General features: G+C 42.8%; 1 protein-coding gene across 9 annotated transcripts in view; it reads left to right on the forward strand.

The window, feature by feature from the left end:
- Positions 1 to 3,875: 3,875 nt before the first annotated feature.
- Positions 3,876 to 14,088, forward strand: part of CHD9 (chromodomain helicase DNA binding protein 9) — a 194,854-nt gene continuing 184,641 nt past the window's right edge. For 8 of the 9 annotated variants that reach the window (XM_060132647.1, XM_060132651.1, XM_060132650.1 and 5 more), the window contains exon 1: positions 4,101 to 4,142. The gene's annotated coding sequence lies outside the window, so the exon portion shown is untranslated. Of the gene's footprint in view, positions 3,960 to 4,100; positions 4,143 to 14,088 lie in introns of those variants that run through there. The other variant, XM_060132648.1, reaches the window with a different exon arrangement.

Genomic DNA, 14,088 nt, shown 5'->3' on the forward strand with positions numbered 1-14,088 from the left:
GTTTTGAAATCAGGAAGTGTGAGTCTTCCAACTTTCTTCTTTTTCAAGGTTGTTTTGACTATTCTGTGGGCATCACTTCTGTAGGTCTCACTGAAGTAGGGTCTAATCCTTAGTTTTGCAGTTTTAGGATCTTGATTGTATCAGTTTTTCCCCAAAGTGAACAGTACCAGAGCATTGGTTCATACCCCTCAAACTTGCAAGAAAATGCCAAGTTTGATATACCATATACATTTTGAGATAGTCCTTTTTTGGTAACCTCAACCAAAATGCCTATACAGGGAACACTCCCCCTTACAAGGTGCCAAATTAGTTGATAAAAGTTTGCTTGATAAACATGGAATTGGAAACTAAGGCTGAGGGAGGAATATAGTGTAATGGTTAAGAGTTACAGGCTTTAGGGCCAATCAGTTCTAAGTTTGAATCCTATCTCTGCCACTCAATGATTGTGTAACCAGGGCAAGATTTTGAACCCTCTCCATCTGTAAAATGGGGAAAATAATCCCTTTCTCATAGAGTCGCTGTGAAGGTAAATTAAAATAACAAATATGCCATAGTATAACAAAGTTGGAAGTTGCTGGCTTCCTTGGCTAAACTCTTATAAACCCTTACACAGTACTTGGGACTAGTTAGATTTCAGTAAATGTACCTATTGGAGACACTTGTAGAATGCTTCATTCAGGTTGTGAAGAAAGGCTCTCTGACATAGCACAGGCTTCCTAGTGACCTGAAACATCGTGTCTACAGATATGGGGGTCTTTTTGGTTTGAAAGACTTTGGGTAGGAATGGACCCAATTTTACTCTAGAGTGGAATAGAGGATCCTGGAGAGAGCATTGCCTAGTTCTGGACATTCCATTGCCTGATAGAACTAGTAGGCCAGTGTTGCTAGATTTTGATGTTGATGATATTGATTCTTATTAATTTAAATTGCAAAGAGTAGTGTTTACTGATGTAGCCTCTAAATTCTGGGATTTAGAGCCATCCTTTGCAATGGTTTTTCCAGAGTGCACATATCCAGAAACCTCAGTTACCAAGAATACTACTAAGGGGCTTCCTTGGTGGTGCAGTGGTTGAGAGTCTGCCTGCTGATGCAGGGGACACGGGTTTGTGCCCCGGTCCGGGAAGATCCCACATACTGCGGAGTGGCTGGGCCCGTGAGCCATGGCCACTGAGCCTGCGCTCCGCAACGGGAGAGGCCACAACAGTGAGAGGCCCGCATACTGCAAAAAAAAAAAAAAAAAAAAAAAAAAAATATATATATATATACTACTACTAAGATTTCAGAAGTAAGCAAAAACTCGTCATTGAGCAAAATAGATGTCAAAAACCCTCACGTGCTTGGGGACTTCCCTGGTAGTCCAGTGGTTAATACTCTGCGCTTCCAATACAGGGGGCCCAGGTTTGATCCCTGGTCAGGGAACTGTATCCCGCATGCCCCAAATAAAGATCCCACATGTTGCAACGAAGATCCTTAATGCAGCAAAGAAGATCTCGCATGGCACAACTAAGACTGGTGCAGTCAAATAAGTAAATAAATAAATATTTTTAAAAACGAAAAAAACGGGCTTCCCTGGTGGTGCAGTGGTTAAGAATCTGCCTGCCAATGCAGGGGACACGGGTTCGAGCCCTGGTATGGGAAGATCCCACATGCTGCGGAGCAACTAAGCCCGTGCGCCACAACTATTGAGCCTGTGTGCCACAACTACTGAGCCCACACGCCTAGAGCCCGTGCTCTGCGACAAGAGAAACCACTGCAATGAGAAGCCCGCACACCACAATGAAGAGTAGCCCCTGCTCGCAGCAACTAGAGAAAGCCCGTGTGCAGCAACAAAGACCCAACGCAGCCAAAATTAATTAATTAAAAACAAAAAACCAAAAAACCTCATGTGCTTAACTCACAGGAGAACCCCACAGAAAATCTTTACTCAAATCTTGAAAGTCTAAACTAATAGAAGTTTATCTGTGTCTAGGTTCATAGTACAATAGAAGCATTAAAAACAAACAAAAAAAAACAACGAAAGAAGGTTGTTAGGTAGGACAATGGAGAAGTGTCAGCCCAGGAGTGATAAAGGAGACCAAAAAACCCGAAAACAAACAAACAAAAAAAACCAGATGTAAATTTAATCATAAAAACAGCATTCTAGAGGTCATTATTATAGGGACAAATCTACATAATTTTGAGGGCATTCATTGGTCATAATAAACTGCAATAGTGTTGATAATGATGCTCCTTAATCACCAAACTTTATTTTTTCAAAGGGCTGTATTCAAGAAAACGTGAGTTTTCTTTGGGAGAAAAGTTCTGTCAAGTAGGTAAAGTTGATAAATGAGATGTTACTGGCCTTAGATTTGACTCAACAGGTTGGATTTGCAAACTAAAGTGGTATTCAAATAAGTAGTGTAGCGAGCTCAGAGATGAACTGTTTCCGTGCATTCTTATCCTAGTGTGTAGTTGTTGTTAAGTATCCTTGAGGGGAATCGAAACTGTAATTGTAACTTCTCTCTCAGCAGGGTTTTCTCCTAACCCTTTCAGTATCTCAGCTAAATAGAGTTGTGTTGCTCTACTCTGGAGAGCCTTCACGCGGAATATGAAGAATGAAATTACTTGGCAACTAGCACTCTGTATACCGCGGCCATTCCATTCTGGTGAGGCATAAACAAGCAGAGTGACATTGCTCTATGCTTCTTTGTGAAGACAGAAAGTCAAGAGATTTCTGTCAACTGTAAAGTGAATGTTAGATATCACCCTCCTAGGATTTGAAACGGTAAACAGTTCCGAACAAACATCAGGGAGGCTGGCTGAAGTTATAACGTTCCATTATTTTGTCTTCTCTCGTTCTAATATGGATGCTTAAGTTTTAGTCAGGTATTAAAGCCAGCTCAGGGCCTGAAAGAGAGACAGGTAGAATTTTAGAATCGGAAGGCTTTTAGAAAAATGTGTCCAGCCTCTTCACTTCACAGAAGGGAAAACCGAGGCCTTGGGACATGTTATGATTTAATGTAGGTCACTCAGTTAATTAGTGACAGAGCGAGAGGGAACCCAGGTTTCCCCACGCCTTCTTAGGCCGCGGTTTTCTATACGCCCCCTACTTCTGGCCCAACGTCACCTTCTCCCCCGCCCTTCTTTTTTGGCGGGGGCGGGGGGGTCTTTCTTTCCCTTCATAGCTGTTTAATTTAGAACGTGGGCCTGACCATGGAGATGACTAGGTGTGTCAGCCCCAGCTCTCTACCACTCGAGGTGCGTACTCTCTCTAGATTAGGGCTTGGTGCTGGATCTGTCCTCAGCCTGGTGCCTTTTCCGCGGCAGGTGCTTAGCACCTGGACTGAATCGCTGCATCATCGCGGCGACACTCTCCTTGCTCCCGATTTTAAAGCACAGGCGTGTGCCACCGCAGTCTCAGAGCGAAGTGAGAACCAGGGTCCAAGACTACGGCCGTGTCAAGAGGGAGGCTCTAGAAACTCTCGCGGTTCCTCGGCGGCCCCGGGCCCAGCGTGTGAGTGACCTCGGCGCCGACCCCGCCACCGGTCAGCTCGCGGCTAGGGCGTGCCTGCCGGGCCTGACGTGGCGGCCGGGCCGCGGGGAGGGGAGAGGCCGCCGCGAGGGCGCGGCCTGACGTGGCGGCCGCGGCGGGGCGGCGACGGGAGCCCGGGCCACTGCACTGCCCCGCGCTCCGGCCAGAGGGCGCCCGGCCCCAACACTTCCCCGCCCCGAGGCCGCCCAGGGCTCTCGGAGTAACCGCACCGGCGATTGGGTCGGCGGCGCGCGGGGCCATGTTGGAGCCGGGCGGCGACCCCGCCTCCCGCCGCCCTCCGCCCCAGGTCAGGCCGGGCCGTGAGGGAAGGGGAGCGGCAGAGAGGATCCTCCCTCCTCGGTCGCCCGACGCGGCGGGAGCAGCGGCGGGAGCTGCCGCCGTCTCCACCGCCCCTCCGAGCCCGGGCCAATCAGCGATGCGGGCACAAGTATGCAAATGACGCGCCGGTGCTACCGGAGTGCCGCTCGCAGGGGCTGGTGGGGTCGCGCTGGGGGAGTGAACTGGGCCAATCAGGCGGGTGCGTGGCGGCGCGGGGGAGGCGGTGCCCCTTCACTCCTCCCTCCTCTCCCTCCCGGCCCCGCGCTGACAGGGGGGCCTGGCCGCGCCGCCGGTAAGTGCCGCAGCTGCCTGTCGCTGCCACCCGCCGCCCCAGGCGTGGGGAGGAAGCCTGAGGGCGCCGCAGGGCAGTGGCCGCTGCTCAACTGGTGGGGAGAGGCGGGGGCGGGTTCTGTCAGCCGGGTGGTCGCCTGAGGCCGCCCCCGCCCGGCCAGCCGCGCGTGTCAGTCTCGGTCGAAGCGGGGGGCGCAGGGGGCGCCTCAGTCATGGCGAAGCCCGAGAACCCGTGAGCGGCGGTGAGTACGTGCCGCCGCCGCTCCGCCGAGGTGGGGGGGTCGGGGCAGGCCGGGCCGCGTTGCCGCCGCCGAGGTGAGGGGCTGACCCCCGGGGGCGGGCGGGCGAGAGCGCGGGGAGGCCGGGGAGGGGCCGCTGCCCGCACGTGCGGCCCAGCCCGCCCGCGGCCAGCCCCTCTCCTGTCATGGCTGCGGGCTGCTGCCCCCGCCCCCCAGCACGCAGACCCCGGGGTCCGGACCCGGCCGCAGCGCCTGTTGCGTCGGATGGAGGTGAGGGCAGGGCGGGCCGGGCGTGGGTAGGCAGGGCCTCCCTTCCCTGCCCCGTGTGAGGTCGGGGCCTCCCCGTCCGCTCGCTTCCCTCCCGAGGGTCGGGCTTCCCTCCATCCTGCAGCCTCTTCCCCCGCCCGCCTGCTTTCTCGCCTCCGTGACTCATGACAAGGCGTCCCGCGCGAGTGCTGGGTGCCCTCGAGCTCTGGACGCCCTCGGCGCTTTTCCTGGCCTAGGCGTCCGGGTTACGACCGCGCTGCCTCTCTGTTATCCTCCGTCCCGAGGGCCTCTCCATGTCTGCAGCAGGGCCCGGACCCCGGACCCCACCAGCCCCTGTGTGTGTCGGGCCTTCGCCGCGACTGCTGCTTTCTTGGGATCTGGGTGTGGGACGTGATGGGTGGTTCCAGGGCTTTCTTCGCGGACATGCATCCCAAAGCCAAGCGCGACCCAGAAAGCTTGGGTGTCTGACTGGCCTGTCGCAGTCGCCAGCTCAGAGTGGTTTCTGTTTGTTCCTTTTTTGGTTTTGTTTTGCTTTTTTCTGGTTTTGTTTTGTTTTTAAGGAAAATAAAACTTTTCAGAACAAAGTAGACAAGAACTTGTTTTTTTAATGGTGATATTTACAGTGTTACTTTCTTGGAAGACTGGGATTTGACGCTTTTGTGACTTTTATCAGTTTATGTGAAATACTCATAAGTACCTCAGGGTCCCCGCCCCCCGTTAAATAAAGTTTATTTTCCTTAATGCAGTCATTATCGCAGTTTAATTTCTCAGTTTTGCATTCCACTTTTCAGCGTTTCGTTTTCTCTGATTTCAGTCTCACCACTTTTACTTAAGTAGCTATGATCTTGAAAAGGAAAGAGGGCTTGTTTTGTAATGTTACTCTATCTAAACTCTGTATAATTGTACAGGTACTTAGAACCATTAGGTCTACAAACACTTGAATATACAGAAGGTGAACTTAAGGGGGGATTCCACTTTACAGAGGGAGGGTTGTGCTGTGTTTGTTTTTGGTGTTTTTGTTTTTGCAAAAGGATGAACATAGTGTTTCTTTTCTGTTTGATTTACAGTACTTGAATTTAAATGTGACTTTTTGCTAATAGGTAGCACAGAGCCTTCCATATGATTGATATTTGATAAATATTTACTAAATGAAAAATATCTATTGCTCCAAGCAAGTAAAACCATGTATCTTCCAAGACTTTTCTGTTTATGCTTCCATTGCCTTAGCACTTCACATTAAATCGTTGTAGTGTACTACAACGTATTGGCAGGTCTCACTCCTTGGGGAATTTCCTATAAAATGCAGATCATATAATATAGACATAAAATGATCTGAGAAAAAGCAAAGTAGTTGCCTCCCAGTTTTGCTTCTGGTATCTCTGTCATCCTTGAACGGTTTTAGGAGAGTGAGAGTAATTGAGAGTTAAAAAACAAAAACGTTGTGATTGATTAACTAGGAGAAGATGATGTCCTAAGGACATAGGAAATAGCATTAGGAAGAAAACATTGTGCTGGAGTAACCAGTAAAGCCTTCTTGACTTGGAAGGAGTGCTGATTAGAGAGAATCAGGACTTTGTCACTTCACTAGCTACATAGATGTAGTCAAGTTTCTTAAATTCTGTGAACCTTAGTGTGCTCCAGTTTGACAATTCTGTGATTCTAAATATCCTGAGATCCTCCTCTGAAATGCAAAAATTATGCTTGGATTTAAGTGTTAGAAAAAGCAGAGGTTTTGAAAGAAATAGTGGTATATTGGTATTTCAGGTAAGTTGGCCTTAACCGGAAAACATTTTTAGAATAACCTCAAGTAGGCAAGCATGAATAAAGATAAGCAGTGTTGTCAATGGAAAAAGCCCATGAGAAGATAAGATTAATGAAATCATAACATTTTCAATTTGGAAGTATCTCTAGAAACTTTTAACTGCAAACCCCTTATCTAATATAACTGAATGCCTTCCATAAGGCATTGAACTAGACCTTGATAATTTACCTATGGAAACAAGATAGAACTGAAGGAGGGGCTTGTGTAAATTTAGGAGGCAGGAACTGAAGTAACATTACAGATTTAGAAGTAAAATCTTTTGACGCTTCTACCAATAGTAAAATTAAAATGTTGGTACATATGAATATTTTAGATTTTCTGAAGAGTTAGATCATTGAAATAAATGTAGAACAAGAAAAAGTCAACTACTTCGACAGAAGAAAAAAATGAAGTTCTAGAGAGATCAAAGGCTATAAAGGAAAAATAAATATGATTGAAATAGTAGATCTACTGGGGAAATTTCATCAGGTGTCAGTATAGTGAATAAAGAACACAGTGATAAGAATATGGAAACTTGAGGTAGTTGGTCAGAGTGAAAATGAGTTATGAAAACTAATTATGAGAGTGTGTTGTCATAAATGTTTGAAAAACTTTAAAAGCCAAAGATTAGAATTAGAAGGGATTTATGGAGACTGAGGTAGAATGATTTTATTGTAACCTTTCAAATGTTTTGTAGATGTTGTGGTCTTAACGTGATTAACATGTTTTAACAAAATACAGATTTCTTACATGATGAGAGATTTAGTTTTTTTACACTTATCTACTTTGTAAATATAAGTTGCCACATTCCAGTTCTATTATTGTCTTCTAACACTTTGTGTCTCTTAATTCCTTATTTGGGCTTCACTCCCCATACATTCTACCTCTCCAAATTTTACCAGTCTGAATACTCAGGTCAAATTCCACCTTGTGAATAAAATCATCTCTCATCATTGTAGCCCTTAAGGATTTCTCCTTCCCATGAAATCATACCATTATTTGTCTCACCTATTAGACATCGAGTACAATTTCCTGGCATTCCTCCTATTGTATTGCCTTTGAGTTTGCAGGAACACCTTTTGCTCCTCTCTTTTGGTAACAGTTGGAAAGTTGATCACGTGACGATGGGAGACCCAGAGGAGGGGAAGCCACTTAGAGCTGTAATTTGTTTCCTGGATTCTAGGTCATGCACATCCATTCATTCATCCACTAAGTAGATTTATTAAGTGATCCTTTTACTTATTAATTTATTATATGTAGTGTAATCCTTGCCTTTGTAGAATCTACAGCATAATAGTGGAAAGACATAATGAACAAGCAAATAAATGTAAAATTACAATTTGGGGTGAATTCAGTAAGGGAAAAGAGTGCTATGAGAGAAAAATGGGGAGGGTTTTAGTTTGTACGGTCAGAGAAGGCCTCTCAGGTGGTGATATTTAAGTCAAGACATAAAGAATAAGAAGCCAGGCAGGAAAAGAGTTTCCTAGAATGGAAAAAATACGTATGAAGGCAGGAGAGAGATTAATATGTTGGAAGGAATGAAAGAAGTTCAGGGTGGCAAGAGGATAATAATGGAGGGAAACCGTGCAAGATGAAATGAGAGAGGCAGAGAGCAGATCATGCGGGGCCATGCAGGGCCTTGAAGGACATGTTAAAGACTTCTGGGTTTTACTAAGGACATTGCAGTCATTGAAGATTTTGAAGCAGAGGAGTAATATACTTTAAATTTTTAAAACATCACTTTGGCTGAAAATGGATTGGAGAAAGGCAAGGGTAAAAGCAAAGACATTGTGCTAGTACAGTTGTTGAGGTAAGACATGATGATAACTGGAACTAGGGTAGCAGCTGTAGAGATGAAGGAATAGAAAAGGATATATGTGTATATGTATATATAAAATTTGATTTGATAGAGACAGGAGATGGGAATGGTGGCGCAGTTGACAACTGCATGATGAATTGGATGTAAATGAAAGCTGTCAAAAATGACCTCCATGGACTTCGGCGCAGTGGTTAAGAATCCGTCCGCCTGCCAACACAGGGAACACGGGTTCGAGCCCTGGTCCGGGAAGATCTCACATGCTGCGGAGCAACTAAACCTGCGCGCCACAACTTCCGAGCCTGCGCTCTAGAGTGCGCGAGCCACAACTACTGAGCCCACGTGCCTAGAGCCCGTGCTCCGCAACAAGAGAAGCCACCGCAATTAGAAGCCTGTGCACCAGGACAAAGAGTAGCCCCTGCTTGCTGCAACTAGAGAAAGCCTGCGCGCAGCAACGAAGACCCAACGCAGCCAAAATAAAATATAAGTAAATTAATTAAAAAAAAATGATCTCCACGTTCCTGGCTTGAGGAATTAGGTAGATGATGGTGAGATGTACTGAGAAGAAGATAGGGGGAGAAAAAGGATTGGTGAGAAATCAAGGTTTGAACAGTATCCATAGACAAGTGCTTCAGAAGGTGAGGACTGGTTTTATCTGAGTGCTGACTCTCAGTGAGGATAGCTTTAGCTATGTGTGTGACAGCACACTAAGACATATTCATAGTATGTGTTTTTAGCATTTTTTTCTATTTAAAAAAAATTTATTTATTTTTGGCTGCCTTGGGTCTTAGTTGCTGTGCGCAGGCTTGCTCTAGTTGCAGGGAGCGGGGGCTACTCTTTGTTGTGGTGCCCGGGCTTCTCATTGCGGTGGCTTCTCTTGTTGCGCAGCACAGGCTCTAGGCACGCGGGCTTCAGTAGTTGTGGCTCGCGCATTCTAGAGCACAGGCTCAGTAGTGTGGCTCACGGGCTCTAGAGTGCAGGCTCGGTAGTTGTGGCACGCGGGTTTGGTTGCTCCGCGGCATGTGGGATCTTCCCCGACCAGGCCTCGAGCCTGTGTCCCCTGCATTGGCAGGCGGATTCTTAACCACTGTGCCGCCAGGAAAGTCCCCATAGAATGCGTTTTGAGACAAAAGACTGGGCTTCCTATTTATGTTAGAAAAGTTGGTAACTGAAATGATCTTACTTTTTAACAATGTACTTCAATTTTTGAAAGTTTATTTGTGAATATCTTAATATAGATTATATTAAATATGAAGGTTTGAGAAAAAAGAACTAGAACGTAGTATTAGATGGGTGTATGTATTACTTGGGTGATGGTGCGGAATAGAAAAGTCTTGTTTTTTTGATATTCTCAGGAAATTAACAATCTGAAAGTATTAGCTTGTAGGCAGTCCGATATTAAATGTATCATTTTAAATGAGGCTTCGGGTGCTTATGAGTAAAAATTATAGCTTCTGTCATTAGTAGCTATTATTTATCAAATAGCTGTAGATATTGATGTTTCTGTTGTAATTTGGCATAATTAAATGTAGTTAGCTAAATGAATATCTAAGGGTTTTTTGTGTGTTTTTTTTGGTTATGCTTTAGAACTTTTTTAACCAGTAATTTTAGACACTGTTATTGCTACAAACAGACATGGTTTGAAATTTGGGGGGAAAGAAAGATTATCTTTTTTGGCCATTGGTTACTTCAGTTTAGTTTACCTGAGTAAGCAGCAGCCCTGTAAAGCATATTAAATTTTATCCTAGAGGAATTCTGGCAGTCCAGTGGTTAGGATTCCATGTTTTCACTGCCAAAGGCCTGGGTTCAGTCCCTGGTTGGGGAACTAAGATCCCACAAGCCATGTGGCCAAAAAAAAACAAACGAATATTGGAAATCAGTGGTTATTCTTCTGAAAGAAACCTGCTAGTATATCTTGTTAGTTCTTTTATAAGAGGGAAAAAATGGTGAGGACAATGATTAAGTTTCATATATTTTGCATAAAATTTGTTTTATCTTAAAATTTTGTACTTTACTACAGTTTGGGTAAATTAAAATTTTTTTTCCCATGGAATTAGCTGACTTGAATTCAATATATTTCTCTCTATATTTTCTTAGTTATCTTTGAAAGAGTTGCAGTAATTTTATGGGGGCAGAAACTAAAGTACAGGAGGTTAACAAGAAAATGGGTATTTGGAAAATGGAGGCAGTGGATAATTTATTTTCAATATTTGTCTTTGAATAGGATAGAAACAAGATGATTTCATTTGTACATTTACATTTTTGAGGTAGGAGAGATCTGATGCCTAAAGTTAGAAGGAAAGCAGGTAATTGCAGGGGGTGATTAAAGATCCTCGAGAGAGGTGGAATGTATGGGTGTAAGTCTCTTTGAAAGGCTAGATGGAATGGTAGGTATTAAGAGGTGAAAGATTTATCTTTGGGGAAGAGTCATGCTTCCTCTTCTGAAAATAGTATTTATAGAAGAAAAAAGGGATAGATGCAAAGACAGATACATGGCTTCTGTAAAGATGATTGGTGACTTTCAACTGGAAAACCTCAGAAGTGTAAGAGGCAAAATTGTTTTGGGGTGAGAATGTGGAACTTAGGATTGAAGAATTGAGGAGAGAAAACAAATAACTGCAAAGAGATAGCCTAGAAGCGTAGGAAAATGAATTTAAACATTAAACAAAAGCAAGGACCACATTGAAGGTAAAGGTTTGGTTCCAGGCAAATAGTAAATATTATAAATATTACAGATATTCAGAAACATTGAATTGGACTGAGGCAAGGAGGTAAAATTACAGTGGTGATGTTAATAAACTGTGGTGGGTTGAGTGAGTGAAAAAGAACACAAGGGTTTTGAAGGTGATGAGAGGACAGCATTGGAGATAATTAGTGAAAGAGTCTGAGGAGGTCTAGAAAAGCCTAACAGCCATGGGAAGGTTTGAATGACTATTGGTTGTTGCGAAGTCAGAAAAGAGATGACAGGTATGAGAGGGAAAGCTGCATTTATTAAGCACTTACTATATTTTAGGAACTTTGTATTTTTAAACTCTGCAACAACCTTGCAAGTTAGTGATAATCAACCTGGGTCTCAGTTTTTAGTGTATTTCAAACTTTGGAGAATTCTTCACTTAAATCAGTTTCCTGTTTTTAATGTTAATAGTATACACACACACTCTCTTAATTTGATTATGAGTATGATTTATGTTCAGGACCACTTCAGTTAAACAACTTGACCTGACTCAGTAGCAACTAGGAAACTTATAATCTGTCTTCAATATCAGCCCCAAATTAGTTATTCCCAGTTAGCTTTTACCGAGAGTAGAGATGAGATTGTATTTTTAAAGATTTCCCTTTCTGTGAGATGCAAAGCAAAGCTAAATTAAGTATGAATGCCAACAAAGTAAGTTTCAATAATTGAATTTAGTAAGTGGCGATCTACAGACTGAGATGTTAATATGAGCATCAGTTGAGTGCTATTAGATTAGTGGTTTCAGTTCTTTTAAACCAAGGAATGCTTTGTTTTTAAAAAATCCTACTTGACAGATCAATCTGTAAAGTAAAAGAATGTATAGGGTGAAATCTTTTATAGGGGAAGAAATGGGGGAAGGGGTGGTCTAAAGCCCTTTCTTTCTTTGGCTAAGGATCACCCAACAATCTAGGGAGCACAGTTTGAAAACAGTATTTACGCAGTACTTTATATGGGTTATTTACTACAGTTCTATGAGATCAGTACTATTACAATCCCCATTTTGCAGATGAAGAAACTGAGCTTCAAAATGATGGACTTGCCTAAGATTACATAGCTAACAAGTGATAAAGCTTACCAGTCTCTTTTCAGAGCCCTTACTTTTAACCACTGTGCTATAGGTCCCTTGTAGAATAACTTATCAATGAAAGCAAAATTCTTTGAGGGATAACCAGGAATTAAGCTTCAGTTGGATCACTGAGACATTCTGTGTGTGTGTGTGTGTGTGTGTGTGTGTGTGTGTGTAGGGTAAATATATATAGCCTAAAATATACTGTTTTAACCATTTTTAAGTGCATTTCAGTGGAGGCATACTTCAAGTCTTAAAAATGGTACATTGTTGCTTCAAAGAATGCTTTTGAATCTCAATTTTTGGCGTTACTATTAAGGATTGAGAGGTTTTGTTTTGTTTTACGTTATGACATTGAATTCTTGAAAACATTTGGGTATTTACTATGTGCCGGGAATTATACTAGTAGATGTTAGGGATAAAGATGAATAAGAACCATTCTCTGCACTCCTCTTGTTTAGTAGGGAAGACAGACAAGTAGACCAAGAATGATAATATAGTGTGTACAGTGTGGAATACAAAAAATGAATGCTTGGGACCTCCCTGGTGGTCCAGTGGTTAAGACTCTGCACTTCCAATGCAGGGGGCACGGGTTCGACCCCTGGTTGGGGAACTAAGGTCCCACATGCCGCATGGCATGGCCAAAAAATAAATTAATGAATGCTTAACCTTTCCAGAGGGCCGGGTTGTGTGTGTGTGTGTGTGTGTGTGTGTGTGTGTGTGTGTACTGGCTTCCTAGAGATGGTAGAACTTGAGTTTAATATCAGAAGCACTAAATAGAGTAACAGGGGTGGTGGGAAGTGATATTATAGGTGAAGAGAACTTCCTGTATGTATTAATGGAGATGTGAGAAAGTTTGATGAATTCAGGCAACATTTCAATATGGTTAAGGCATGGATTACCTGTGGGGGAATCGAAGCAAAAATGGGTAGAGAGGCATTGATATCTTTAGTAAGGGAATAAAATGAGCAAGCATATATATTGGGAGGGCAAAGATGAGTTTTGGCATATTGATGAAATTGCTGGTTAGTATATATATTTTTTAAATGAGTTGGAAACTAAGTACAATCAGATATAACAGGCTCTTAGTAATTTTTCTGCAAGCCAACGTAGAATCTTGATATATGTTCTTAGTTCTATAGGTCAGTGAGAAGGAAATACATATTTGTTGAGCACTTACTATATTTTAGATTTTATTCTTCTGAACTCTGTAACAGCTCTGCAGTGTAGATGGTCAGGTGAGGAAAAAGAATTTAAAAGAACTGCTGAAGGTTATACAGCTTAGAGATGGCAGAATTTGAACTCACGCCTGAGCTTCTTCAACTATGCCATGGCTGATTGGTATTTGCCAGATATTTTTCTTATTGACTAGTGATCTCATTTATTTTATAACTAATCAGCTGGATGGATACCTTATGCAGTTAGATTAATCTGAAACATACCAAGAAAACATAGAACAGACATAAGGATGGGATTTAATAGAGTTCTATACGCAAATGTTAATAGAGATTGGAATACATGACTTGTAAAGCTTCTTATCTCAACTTCTGTGATGATTTTGTGTATTGTACATTAATAAAACAACCTAAGTTATCTTAAATTGTCTACTGGGAATAATTTTGAAGGATTTTTTCTGGATAACTATTACAAATTAGTTTATTTCTCTGTTAAGTTCTAGTTGTTGCTGGTGTTCATGTTGTTATATGTTAAGGTCATACTAGCCTGAAAATTTTTTTAAAATGAGGACAGTGATACTCCTACAAATAGTAGAAGGATAGAACAATCGTAACATAATAATTATTATTTTTTTTTAGAATTTTAGGTATAGAACATTATGGTTGATGTCTTCAAGAGGAAAAAATGTTTATTTTTAAGTTAAAAGGTATTTTTAAAGTTAAATCTCATAAGCTTTTATTTTAGAATATAGAGCCCACTACTTTTTATCTTGCATTTATTCCTTAATGAGGATTTTAATCTTTTTTTCCTGATATCTCTAGTTTGGTTGGGGTAGGTGTTTTGAGAAT

This window comes from Lagenorhynchus albirostris, chromosome 19 (genome assembly GCF_949774975.1).
Source record: "Lagenorhynchus albirostris chromosome 19, mLagAlb1.1, whole genome shotgun sequence".
NCBI lineage: Eukaryota > Metazoa > Chordata > Mammalia > Artiodactyla > Delphinidae > Lagenorhynchus > Lagenorhynchus albirostris.